Consider the following 12510-nt stretch of genomic DNA (forward strand, 5'->3'; position numbering starts at 1 on the left):
TGGGCTAAAGCCTCTGCCTTCGGCTCAGGTCATGATCCCAGGGTCCTGGGATCGAGCCCAGCATCGGGCTCTCTGCTCATCAGGGAGCCTGCTTCCCTTCCTCTCACTCTGCCTGCCTCTATGCCTACTTGTGATCTCTGTCAAATAAATAAATAAGATCTTTAAAAAAAAAAAAAAGTTAAAAGTATACTTACATGCTATCATACACCTGCATGTTCCAGTGTACCTGCACACTGTAGTATACCTATAAGCTATCACACACCTACACACTCTAGCACACCTCTATGCTACATAGTATATAGCATATAGTATATAGTGTATAATGTATAGTACATAGTGTATAGTGTATAATGTATAGCATACAGTGTATAGTATATAGCGTATAGTATATAGTGCATAGTGTATAGTATATAGTGCATAGTGTATAGTATATAGTGCATAGTGTATAGTATAGTCCGCCTTCAATAATGTTAGTTCCCTTTCTCAATGTGAAAGGAATTGATCACAACGACAGAGACGGCATCATGAAAGCAGTAGCTAAAAGACAACATCAAATAAAACTATTCGGAAGAACTAAAGGCAGGCTTTTTTCCATGGAGGCTCACATCCTGGTGAGAATCAGATCCTCAACTACTCAGGAAAAATGTACAGAGCCCAAATCTCATTGGAAATACCAAGCATCATAGACCACCTTCTGGGACGATCTCCAGTGATCCCTGTCTCCCAGTGTTCACACCCTTGTGTAATTCTCTCCTGAGTGTAGACTAAACCTGATACTTGCTTACAACAAATAGAATACAGTAAAAGTAATACAATGTCACTTCTGAGATTAGGTTACAAAAGGCTGTACCTTCCCTCTTGTTGGCTTGCTCAATTGTTCACCCCCCACCTCCAACTTAGGTAAAGCCAGCTGCCATGTTGTGCTGCCCTCTGGAGAGGCCGTTGTGGGAGAAACTGAGGGTCACTGTCAGCCGAGGGGGAAACATCTTGATCGGAACTTCACTGGAGATTCCAAGCTGGAAGACCCAGGCAAGCCACGCCCAGGTTTCTGACTTACAGAAACTGTGACATGATAAATGTGTGTTATTTTAAACTAACTTTTGGAGTAATTTGTCACACAGCACTAGATAACTAAAGCACCAAGTAGTCTACCCTTGCACAATCTTTCATTTGAGTAAACATAGTCCAGAAGCCACAAATAATTAAAATCAATCCCAAGCTTAGGACACCTGGCTGGATCAGTTGGGAGAGCATGGGACTCTTGATTTCCAGGTCATGAGTTAGAGGCCCATGTTGGGTGTGGAGATCACTTTCAGTAATAATAATAATAAAATAATAATAATAATTAAGCAAATCTTCATTAAAAAGAAATCACTCCCAAGCTTCACTGCCACTTTGTGAAGAAAGTCTAAGCAAATACCGCCTTCTAGCCGCTGCCACAGCACAAAGCCTCTGCCACTGCTTCGCACCAGTTATGTCTCCCAGCCAGTGGCTGCTCCACAGCTTCTCTCTCCTCACACCTCATTCTCAACTGCCTGCCGGAACTCGCCATCAAATATGGGCCCTCAAGGCCCTTCTCTGCACTTCTACTGTCTCCCTCTTCAATATCTATCCCTTCTCTTCTTTGGTAAGTATATCTAGATAACATCAGACCAAAATCACTAGTGATTCTCCTTCAGTCTCGCCTGTTCTGGCCCTAAAGCGGTTAGAGAACAGAGCAAGTGACAACAGCATTTGCCTTAGAGATCAGGGTGCTGTGAACCCTCACTCAGGGTGAGGATTTGACCCTGTCACCCCTGTGATGGGCTTGGACTGTTCCATGAACAAGCACAGACCCCACAGTTTGTGGGCTTCGGCTTAAAAAAAGAGTAGCAGGTCCTCAGAGCACAGGCCAGCGGATAAGTTGGGGGTGTGTCAGCCACCACTTCTAGACAAATGCAGCCTTCTGGAATGAAATTTTCCTTTCAGAAAATTTTACAGTTTCTCTTTCCGTGTGTGATTCTATTTGGAAAGGGGAGATTACAGATATTTTTGAGCTAGAGATGTCTTACATCCTCATGAATTAGGTTAGGGTTTTATCCCACAAGCCACATTATTAGAAATAAAAATGTCTTCAAAATAAGAAAAAAATAATAATCGTCATTAAAAAAAGAATATCTCAGGCAGGAAGAATGCCAAGTTCCACCAATCCTGAATTTCTCAAGGCCCTGCTAGCTAGCCGGTGTCTGGTTGAAAATTTGCTACAGCCTTGTTCGGGGCATTCAGATAATTCTGAGTATACCCTGATAGGCTGGGCAGAGTCATTATCTCCCCTAAGTAGATCCAGTTCCAAGGGCAGGAAATTAAATAGCTTATTTTAGCCAAGAAGACTGCGGTAAATTAGCTAACTCTATTACCTTCATTGCAGTGCTTATCTTGCCCTAAAGGACAGGCTCGCGGCAGCACAAGAAACTCTTAACCACTGAGAGCACTGCCTAAAGGCTGAGCCTCACAGTGTCTGCAGAGAGAGAAGACCATTTGATGCCCCAAATGCCACCACTTTGGGCTCAAACAAGAACGTCTCAGGTTATTTTCAACAAAACAGTGAGCTCTGTGAAGACTAGGATGGTATCCTTTATTTCTGAATATATTGTAAGGTGCTCTCTGATTTTAGCTAAACCAGAATTTTTTATTCTCTAAAATGGGGGTAATGCATGCACACATTCGGAGCTGCAGAGAAAATTATCATTTGTGCACACTGATTTTTGAACAGTTTCTGACATATATTAGCTACTCTATGTTAATGAATGGGGAAGAGAGTATCACAAGAAGGATAATGGAAATAAAATCAACCATAAAAACATATCTTTATTATTATGTATGCTATTTGTCTGGCACCATTTTCTTTTTTTTTTTTTTAAGATTTTATTTATTTATTTGGCAGACAGAGATCACAAGTAGGCAGAGAGGCAGGCGGCGGGGGGGGGGGGGGGAGCAGGCTCCCTGCTGAGCAGAGAGCCTGATGCGAGGCTCTATCCCAGGACCCTGGGATCAGGACCTGAGCTGAATGAAGGCGGAGGCTTTAACCCACTAAGCCACCCAGGTGCCCCGGCACCATTTTCAATAGAGAGCATCAAAATCTATAACAAAAAAAGACAGTATTTTTACTATCTGCAAACTTAATATAGTACATAACTGATTTGTATATTTAACTATTAACAATTTATTATCATGACCATTCTATGGGTGAAAAAACTGAATATTTCAGAGATTAAGTAATTTGCTGAAGCTATTCACAAATCTATAATAATATAGATTTATATATATTATATAATATATATAATATAATATATATTATATATATAATAAGGTTCTTATAATAACTATAGTATTTTTTGAGTATATACTATTTACCAAACACTTTACATACATGAGCCCTTTTAATATTTTCAGCAACCTCATTATTATACTAGAGACCATTATCCTACTTAACAGGGTAGGAAACAGAGGCCCACAGAACTAGCAACAATCAGTAAGTAGCAGAGTCCACGTGCTTCCTCCTGACAATATACCCTGTTGATTATGTAACCAAAAATGCTCAACAAAGTTCTAGCAAACCAAAATGAACCACACATTGAAAGGACCATACATTTGGATCAAGTGGGATTTATCCCTAGAATGCAAAGATGTTTCAAACATAAGCAAATTAATAAATATGATAAACCACATTAATAGCATAAAGGATAAAAGTCATATGGCCCTCTCAGTTGATGCAAAGAAAGCATTTGACAAACTGTGACATCATTTTAAGATAAAAGTTCTCAATAAAATGGGTATAGAATGAAAATACCTCAACATACTGAAGACCGCATATGACAAACCCGCAGCTAACATACCCAGTGGTGAAAAGCTGAGAGTTTTTCCTTGGAAATTAGAATAAGACAGGATGCTCACTCTTACCATTCTTATTCAACAACAAAAAAGAGAGAAGGAACAGACACCCTGAACTGACACTCCCAAGGCCAGGTGTTCTGAGCCTGTGTATTTGCAGTTGAACTTCCTCTTCCCCTTAAGCCACCCTGTCTTCGTGATGAGCAGTAGCCTGGAGTCAGTCAGTTATCAGCACAGAAGATTCTCTTTAACAACACCTGAAGCCAACCACAACACTGAGAAACAATTCCAGGTGATAGATACAACAAAGGAGGAATGAAGGAAGAAAAAAGGACTCAGTAGATAAAATCTCTTTTCAAGTCAGTGAATCAAAAAAAAATCAGTTATAAGTCTTGCTCCTTCCCAATGAAGTGTGTGTGTGTGTGTGTGTGTGTGTAACAACTCTTAGAAATAGAATAGCACTTGTTAGAGGTAGGAGAAAGATGGGTTATCTTCCTCAGAGGATAGAAGGCTTGCAATAAGAAACAGCATTCCACTAACATAACATAATAAATAAATAAATAAAACTACAGACTCAACCATTAAACTTTTAGCAAGTTGAAAAAAAATTAGCATGTGCACAGGCACAATTAAAGTACATTTTAAAAAATGATTTAATTTTTTTAAGATTTTTAAAATTTATTTTAGAGAGCCCATGTAGGCATGAGATGGGGGAGGGGCAGAGGGGAGAGGAGTAAGGAGAGGTACATGTAGACTCCATACTGAGCAGGGAGCCTGATGCAGGGCTTGATCTCACGACCCTGAGACCATGACCTGAGCCAAAACCAAGAGTTGGATGCTCAATGTACTGCACCACTCGGGCACCACTAAAATGATATAATTTTAAGATTGGATTTTACATAGTTTTCCAGAGAAATATCTTATCTGGACTAAGTGAGAACATTTCTGCCAGCTGATAGATATTGCTTAATATAGTTCAGCCTAGTCCCTCCTGATGGGACAGTATATTGTCTCTATCAAGGAGTGCTGGCAATAGGGGTATTACCTGAAGCTAAAGTAAAGACTGATCAAGAGGGGCGCCTGGGTGGCTCAGTGGGTTAAAGCCTCTGCTTTCCGCTCAGGTCATGGTCTCAGGGTCCTGGGATCGAGCCCCGCATCGGGCTCTCTGCTCAGCGGGGAGCCTGCTTCCTCCTCTCTCTCTCTCTCTGCCTGCCTCTCTGCCTGCCTCTCTGCCTGCCTCTCTGCCTGCCTCTCTGCCTACTTGTGATCTGTCTGCCAAATAAATAAATAAAATCTTAAAAAATAAATAAATAAAATTTAAACAGTAAGATGCTTTGGATGACTACTGTTTCCAAGATGTATCGATTACATGATATGTGACTGAAAGTACGATGGTTCTGGGAGTTCAGACCAAAGCTCTGAAGGGCATATCAGAAGCAGTTCAGTCTGAGAGGGGTGTCAAAGGGCAGGGAGGGAGAGTAAGAACTCTAGCAATGGAGTTCTGCCGTAAACTTGATACCGAGTGCTGGTTTTCATGCTTATGCTTTTCCTGCCCATTAGGCACTTACTTCAATCTGTGGTTTCTCCAAACTGCCCTATCTTTGGCCTCCCCAGGAATAACCATCTCAAGGAAACTGAGATAACACAATGGCAATTAAACGCTGGGAGGAAATGAGTTCTTGCCATCATGGGATAAAGACCCCCAAAGACACCAGTTTGGTTGCTAGAAAACATGCAGCTCAGTTCAAGCCTAATGTGGGGAAAAAAAAAAAAACAAAAAACACAGCATCAGAATGCTGGAAAGGTCAAGCTCTTTCCACAGTGGGAGCTGCTATGGTTGGCCGGCCAAATGTTAGCTCCAATTCAGTAACAAGAGATAAGGAAGGGACAGTGCAAATCCATAAATCTCTCTGCCATGCAGCCTTTTATCTGAATATGTTAAAAAAAAAAAATCAAGACAGGAAATAATGTAACCCTAAAGCAGTAGCCTGATACATTTATTAGCTATAACTAGGTTTTCCAAACATGTAACATAAGTTAATTGAGACTTCAACGGAAGCCTTAAATTGCTAGCCTCTTCTACCCATTTAAAATTTAGAAAATCACAGTGTTCCTGATGAGAATTAAGGGAGCTGTACTGTTTGAAGAAATGGGCCCAGGAACCACTCGCCACTAGAAGTCTACCTATAGACTGCAACAGCTGATCCCTGCTTTGGTACCATCTTGCAAATGGTGAGTCAAGTAAATATGACTAGTCCATGCTAAGGCACTAAATGTGCAAGTTCTCATTATTCAGTGCCCAAATAAGGCCCAAGATGGCCAATCCTGGATACCAGTTCAGATCTCTCCTCTAAAGAGAAGGGAGTTGGGGGAAATTGGAAGGGGAGGTGAATCATGAGAGACTATGGACTCTGAAAAACAATCTGAGGGGTTTGAAGTGGTGGGGGGGGTTGGGAGGTTGGGGTACCAGGTGGTGGGTATTATAGAGGGCACAGATTGCATGGAGCACTGGGTGTGGTGAAAAAATAATGAATACTGTTATGCTGAAAATAAATAAATTTAATTAAAAAAAAGAAACTTCAAATACTCATTACACAACTATACACACATTAGACTAGATGTCTATACATATTTTTATCTATGTTATTAAAGGTTAATGTAAGCATAAATACATACACTTACAAATTCAAATACCATATAATCTTACATGGTTCTAGAATTATCTACCAGTCCTTCTCCCTAGGGAGTTTCGTCAGGCACGATTAGGCTAGACTGGTGCTCAACCGATGCCTCCTGGAGGACATTTGACTATGTTTGGAGACATTTTTGATTGTCACAATTTGAGGTGAGGTGCTACAGGAATATGTGGGTAGAGGCAGAAATGCTTCTCAAAACCCTAAAATGCCTAAGACAACCCCTCAAAACAAATTAGCCAGTCCGACTTGTAGAGAATTAGGATATTGATCGTCTTTCCTTCATCATCCTGGTTCCACGTCTACGAACCTGGCCCATGCCTCACAGCTCTACCACCAGTAAACACAAATGATCAGTTCTGAAATGATAGCAATTTCCCCAAATCTCTACCTCTCAGATTCTTCGTTGCAAACTTCTGAGTCCACTCTACCTCATTTAAACAGAAAACAAGGGGCGCCTGGGTGGCTCAGTGGGTTAAAGCCTCTAACTTCCGCTCAGGTCATGATCCCGGGGTCCTGGGATCAAGCCCCACATTGGGCTCTCTGCTCAGCAGGGAATCTGCTTCTCCTTCTCTCTCTGCCTGCCTCTCTGCCTACTTGTGATCTCTATCAAATAAATAAATAAAATCTTAAAAAAAAAAAACAGAAAACGAATCTATTCAAGACTATCAAGCAACTTGCAGAATTTCTAAGGTGGGGCAGGGGACAGAGAACCAGTTTGGGGTTAGGCACCTAGAACAATGTGCATCCCACCATGCCACAAAAGACCACACATACACACTGGAGGGGCCTCTGCCACCCCTGCACCAAAAGCTCGAGTCCAGCTAGGGCCAGCTTTCTCTCGTGGCTTACTTCTGCACTTGGGGTTCATACAGATGGCCCTAGTTGTCAGAGAGAGAGTAAAAAAACACCTCCCATGCTTGATGACAGGATGGAAAAGCAGCTTGACTTGTGGACTGATAAGACGACAACCAATTCTTAAAAAGCATAGTGGGCAGCATTGTTGTGAGGCTGAAAGCCAAAGGAATCGGTGGTCCCCCTACTATAATTAAAATATAGTTTCATTAGAAAACACCACATTTAATTAATTATGTATAAAATACATATTAAATAGTGTCTTTAAACAGAAACCCACGGAAAACAAAGTTATGGATTGATGTATGACCAGAGGCATGTGGGAGCCCCACCCTATATTTATTTCCTCTAGGAGCAATGACTCCATATTCACTAATTCGATATTCATGCTAATTCAATATGCAGGACATAACTACTGCAAATAATGAGAGAACTAACTGCATCTTGGTAGGCACTTCTCAGAATCAACATCATGCAGAAGTATAAATTCCTGATGGTATACGCTTGCCTGAGGGCACATTTGAAAGGCTTACTGAGTGGCTGGTGGGAGATGCACTGCAAGGAAAGAGAGGCAGATCAAATAAATAAAATAAAAAATCTTTAAAAAAAAAAAAAAAAAGAAAGGACAAACGAGAGGAAAAGACAAACGCCTCCTATTTCCATGTAAAATTATGGTTTTGCCAAAGATCCAACAACTCAGCAGCTCCTGGAGTGAAAACCCAGTGAAATTAAAATGATTTGCCAAACACCAAATAGCTCAGTGACCATGGCCTTCCTACCTGGAGTATGGTTCTGTCTTTTCTGCATTTGCCCCACAGTTACAGAAAGATCTCCTCATGAAAACGTGGCCAACAACACAATATAGTCATGCCTCTGGGTACGCCAGCCATGTCAGGACCGCCCATTGGCAGCTAGCCACCAGCCAAAAGTCCTGGAAAGGATTAACACCACACAACATGATTTGGCCTATAGATATCTTGTTAATCAATTAATCAATTTAGAGAGAAAGTGTGCAAGCAGAGGGAGGGGCAGAGGGAGAGAGAGAAAATCTCTAGCAGAGATTCTCAGCACAGAGTCCAATGCAGGGCTCGATCTCACAAACCTGAGATCATGACCTGAGCCAAAATCAAGAGTCAGATGCTTAACCAACTGAGCCACCCAGAGGCCCCTAGCCTAAGGATATTTTAGAAAATAGCCAGGCTGACTGGCTATTCTAGGGCTCAAGACCATTACAGACTCACTCAACAAAGAATGACATTTCTCAATCCCAGAGAATACACTAGAAAGTATACGTCTGGTAATATTAACATCAACCAAAAGATAATGGCAATATTTATTGAGTACTTCTCTGTGGCAAGCATTGGATTCAGTGTTTAACTTGTTACAAATTGAGAGTTTAGTGTACAACAAAGTCACGCCAACTAGGGCATCATTTTGAAGAAATGGTTTTTGTGGACATGGAAGTTTCTTTCATACTGATGTAAATTTAGGCAGCTGTCATTTCTGAAACTCTCCCTCAGAGACGTGTGTCCTGGCAGTAGATGATACTGAGAACTTAACAATGATCGTATTAGATTATATTTATTCATGGAAGACTATTTCGGAAGCCCCTAGTGTGAGAAAGGGAGCAGGCTGGGTGCCAAGCACACCGAGTACAACAGGGCCTCTGCCTGCAGGAACTACAGCTGGCAGAGGACAGGAGTCATGAACTGCAGTAACTGAAAAGGAAGCAAATACGACTGTAAGAAGCAGCCTGTGGTTGTGTCTCTAGAGAGGTTCAGAGAACGGAGCAAATTCTCCTACATAGGAGACACTGGGAAGGCTCTTGGAGGAGGGGGTGCTTATACTCTCAGTGAAGAGAGAGCAGTGGGGTTGGGGTGGAAGAAAGGGGGTGGGTTCCGAGGCAGGCAAAAGCTAGAGTCAGTCAGCCTCTGGATAGCACCATGCAACAAGCATAAAACGGCTTTACAAAATCCAGCATTCATCATGTCCCAGCACCATGATAGAGCTCGGATCCAAAGATGGTTCAGCTAAGGCTCCAGTCTTTAAGGAGGGCTCCTGCGCTAGAGCAGTGCTTCTCCAAGTGCAGCCTTTGGTGAGATAAGGAGCACTCACTGGAATGAAAAGCAACCCGCTGATTCTTTTATTAAGTCTGGTTGGAAACAAGTGAGCTGATACGGGCACAGACGTGATTTCCATGTTGGCCCAAGGTCACTCGATCGCAGGCCACTGATGTGCCATACTCAGAGTCGTACTTCTCTAGAGCAACAGTCTCCAAAATGGGGCACCTGCAAGCAGACATATGGGAGCACAGAAAGAAAATGCTGAAAGTCCTTCCTATACAGGGCCATGATCTCTTAGTTACAATCTTTGGGGCCAGGTGTGTTTTGCACTTTTTGGGGGGTGCCAGAAAGGCAAATGTGCACACACCGTGTATTGTATGACATGCCCTATCGGAGGTAGGGCAACACCAATTAATCAGACACATGAACATTTCTACAGCAAAATTTGTGACTGATTCTCAAACAGCATAAATACTGATCCCAAATAATCTTTTATCAGTGCAGGTCAGGCTTTGCTGATGTTGGAAGACAATTTTCTCCACATTTCCTGTCATGTCTACACAGTCTGGTTCCTCTGAGCAAAGGCATTGGCAAGCTCTGCTCCAAAATGACTGAATAGCAAACACGCCTTAGAAGCTGGAAAGAGTGAGCATAAATGATAAAGATAGAGAATATCTCCCTCATTGAAGACATTCCAGGATTATAAAGCTTAAAGATGCCTCCTTCCTCAAAGAGGTTCCCAGGGGAGTAAAGATAATTTCTTGTCTTCCTGCGAGGCATCCAAAAATAGCAGCCGCCATCATTACTCCACCCCAATGCCCCTTCCCTGGACCTTGGGCTCAGCAAAGTTAATCCAGCAAGGTCACACAACCAACAAACAGTGGAACTGGGTCGGAACATAGTTCTAAAGGGTTCTGTGGGATGCCCAGATCTGCTCTTAGCCACTGAACTTGGATGAGGATGTGCCAAGAGCACTAGGAAAATCACCAGCGGTTAGGCCTTATTTAAGGTCTATCTCTTAACTTCTCTGTTTCCTTACTTGCAGAATGGGGCTAATACTTTCCTTTCTCTGAAAACAGTGAGGATGTGGTAAGATTATTAAGCGATGGTACAGGCTGAGATATTCTGGAAATTAAAGGTCAACATAAAGTGTAAGGAAGTATCATTTATGTTGCTGAAATCATTATGGTCCTAAAATACACAAAATGGAAATGAGTAAAGTGACTTAAGAGTCTTGCCACTGCCTTCGACTGCAGCCAGGAGAGGCCCAGCACAACACCCATAAGCCCAGCCTTGGTGAGTGAACAGGCCTTGTCTGACAAGACCTCCAGAGCATGACCAAGCAATGAGGGCAAGGGAGCTTCGGCCCTTCAGAAACATTATCATCCTGTTTTCCATTTCTTTCATTCCAGAAATAACAAGGCCTTCTCAGTGGGGAACTGCTATGTTTTGATTTTACCCAGAAGTTATCCAAGGGAAAGAGCAGTTCCAGAGCCCCTCTGAGCAGGAATGAGGATCATGCACTCAATTCCTACTTAGCCAAACACTCTCCCTTGGCTAATCTGACAGAGGTTAGAAAGAGTAAATATTTTTTAGAGGATTAAGCAAGTGATTTTGTTTTCTAAATACATGCTGACATATGGTCTGGATAGAAGAAATACAGATTCAGATTACGTCTAAGGAATAGGAACTCACATTTGAGCCCCAACTGTGTATCAGACACAGAGATGAGCATGTGCACAGTCTTCTTCTCACTCTTCATAGTAGCCCATGAAAGAATGACTGTCACCCTCATTTTACTACAGATGAGGGAGGAGAAGCTTGGAGAGGCTAACTGGTCTACCACAGACACAGGTGGCAAGTAACAGAACTGGGGTCTCAATACAGCTTGCCTGTCTACAACACCCATGCTGTTTCCAGCACACCCTGCTCAGCTGAGTTATTTCTGACCCCCCTTCATTGCCAGCTGACCAAAGAACAGACACTGTCACACCAGCACCTCTTCATCTGTCCAAAACCATAACTATTTTTCCCTTGGCAGATGAAAAAAGTAGCTCTTTGAGACAATAAAATGATGCCATTGGCTATTCCATCTTACCCTAGAATAATAATAGACAATACCTTTAGAAGTTGACAGAGATGGCCTGCTTTCTGTGGTTTCACTTAGCACTCAGTTGCTAGGTTTGATCTGCATGTGTGATGTTGCCAAAAGGTGGAGAGCAAGTCAGCCAGTTACCAGAGGCGGAGCACCTAACACTGGGTCCAGCCCCAGCAAAGGCCACAGCTCCTGAGAAGAAGCTGGGCTCTTCCAACAACAGCAACAGCTTACTGGCCTCTGCTCCTGTAACCCCAGGAGCAACAGAGTTTCTCCTGCTCATGGTCACATACTTCTGTTTATTGACACCCTCCTCCCAATTTTCCTTGCTATGACCTATATTGTAACCCAGCCCTGGAGGTTCTGGGTCCAGTTTTGACTTGAAATGGAAGGGGAGATTTGAAAAAGTTCTGGAAGAAAGCATTAAACATTGTTGAAGAGTTTAAAAATCAAAGAGATATTGGAAGAAAGATATGGGGAAAGGGGGAAAGAAACAGAGAAAAAGAGAGGGAGGGAAGGAGAGAGGTAGGAATGGAGAGAGAAAATAGTCACTTTGCCTAGAGAAGGGGGCTACAGTGGAAATACAGTCAAATCTTTATTTTGGAGTGCATTGTTTTTGTTGAAGAAAATCCATGGAGAGATCATCTTTGTTATATCATTGGGCATCCACTATACAGTAGGCACTGGTCTAGCTCTCTACCCACTTTATCTGGAATGGGGTACTCCTTCTAGCACACCCATATTACATATCCACTGATGGCCTTAGAGAGAAAACAGGAATGCAAATAAGGAAGAAGAGGAGGGAAGGGAGGAGGAGGAATAGGGCAGGGGAAAGAGGAGAAAGAAAAGAAACTATTGGGGACATGCATTCCCAGCACTATGTCTGGCATGTTACAGGCATCCCAGCATCTCTCCTCACATCCACTCTGCAAAC

Source organism: Mustela lutreola, chromosome 4 (assembly GCF_030435805.1).
Source record: "Mustela lutreola isolate mMusLut2 chromosome 4, mMusLut2.pri, whole genome shotgun sequence".
In the NCBI taxonomy this organism is placed as follows: Eukaryota; Metazoa; Chordata; class Mammalia; order Carnivora; family Mustelidae; genus Mustela; species Mustela lutreola.